This window comes from Echinops telfairi, unplaced genomic scaffold (assembly GCF_000313985.2).
Source record: "Echinops telfairi isolate 266 unplaced genomic scaffold, ASM31398v2 ScPeMD7_18;HRSCAF=68, whole genome shotgun sequence".
In the NCBI taxonomy this organism is placed as follows: domain Eukaryota; kingdom Metazoa; phylum Chordata; class Mammalia; order Afrosoricida; family Tenrecidae; genus Echinops; species Echinops telfairi.
Genome location: NW_022103915.1, coordinates 42,765,938 through 42,767,582, shown reverse-complemented (window position 1 = coordinate 42,767,582; position 1,645 = coordinate 42,765,938). Strand labels below are relative to the sequence as shown.

The 1,645-nt window shown below is 42.3% G+C and overlaps 1 protein-coding gene across 1 annotated transcript in view; it reads left to right on the top strand.

Moving 5' to 3' along the window:
• RHOJ (ras homolog family member J) overlaps positions 1-1,645 on the top strand; it is a 111,512-nt gene that overhangs the window by 97,995 nt on the left and 11,872 nt on the right. The window lies entirely within an intron of this gene.

Below are 1,645 nucleotides of genomic sequence, written 5' to 3'. Positions count from 1 at the left end.
GCTTTACACAATTGATGTGTGTATGGATTGTGATAAGAGTTGTATGAGCCCCTAATAAAATGATTAAAAATAAATAAAATATAAAACAAAACAAACAAACAAAAAGAGCTCTGGGTTTCGGTGAAAATCCATATTCTCGTTGTGTTGTTAGGTTCCGTCGAGTCAGCTCCAACCCATAGCGACCCTACGGGCAACAGCATGAAACCGTGATGGGTCCTGTGCCAGCTTCACAGTTATTCCCCTGCAGCCACTGTGTCAACCCACCTTGTTGAGGGCCTTCCCCTCTGCAGCTGCCCTTCCACTCATCAAGCATGATGTGCTTCTCCAGAGACTTGTCTCTCCTGACAACACGTTCAAACGATGCAACACTTGCCAGCCTTGTCTGTCAGGAGCCCTCTGGCTTCAGGACTTCCAGTCCAGCGCGGTTTGTCCTGTTAGCAGTCCGTGGTACTTTCAATATTCTTCTCCAGCACAGTTCAAATGCATCCATTCTCCTATGGTCTTCCTTATTCAATGTCCAACTTTCACCTTCATGTGATGCAATGAATGCCAATGTACTGCTGCAACCACTGTTGGATGATCTTCAGCAAAATGTCACTTGCGTGCAACATCAATCTTTCTACAGCTTGAGCATTGTATTGGGCCACCTTTGTTCAGAACGGGCAAAAATATGGGTCTCTTCTAGACAGTTGACTGTATTTGTGCCCATTCCAAAGAACGGTGATCTTCCAAATTTCCTAGCATAGACAAGGGTGCCAGTGCTGTTTCCGCTGGCTGAAGCATTTCAGTGGGTATTCCATCCATTCTTGGAGCCTTGGTTTTGACTAATGCATTATTCAGTGTAGTTTGCACTGTCTCCTTTAGCATCATATACTTCCTCCTGAAATGGTGGAATGTTTACTAGATCTTTTTTGTTCAATGATCTGCATTTTCTCTTGATGCTTCCCGCATGATTCCATATTTTGCCTACAGGATCTTTCAAGATTGTAACTCAAAGCTTGGATTTTTTTTCTTGACTTCTCTGTTTCAGACACGCTGAACCTTTGGGCTTTCTAATTCTAGGCCCTTGCACATTCCATGATAATATTTAGCTTTGTCTTCTCAAGCTGCCCTTTGAAATTTTCTATTCAGTTTCTATGCCATTTGCTTTAGCGATTCTCCAATTAAGAGCAAGTTTCAGAATCTCTTCTGACACCCACTTTGCTTTTTGGTTTGTTTTATTTTTCTGCCTTTTTAGTGACCTTTTGCTTTCCTCAAGAATGACGTTTCTTGATGGCCTCCCACAGCTCATCGGGTCTTCTGCCATTCATGTGCAATGTGTCAAATCTGTTCGTGAGAGCTTCCCAAAATTCAGGTGGGATAGATTCAAGGTCATAATCTCGGCTCCTGCAGAACTGTTTCAATTTTCTTCAGCTTGATCCTGAACTTACATATGAGCAATTGATGGTCCGTTCCACAGTCAGCCTCTGGTCTGGTTTTAGCTGCTGATATTGAGCTTCTCCATCATGTCTTTCCACAGATGTAGTCAATTTGATTTCTGTGTATTCCATCTGGGGAAGTCCATGTGGATAGTTGCCTCTTGGGTTATTGAAAAAGTATTTGCTATGAACAAGTTGTTGGTTTTTCAAAATTCTTACATGCAATT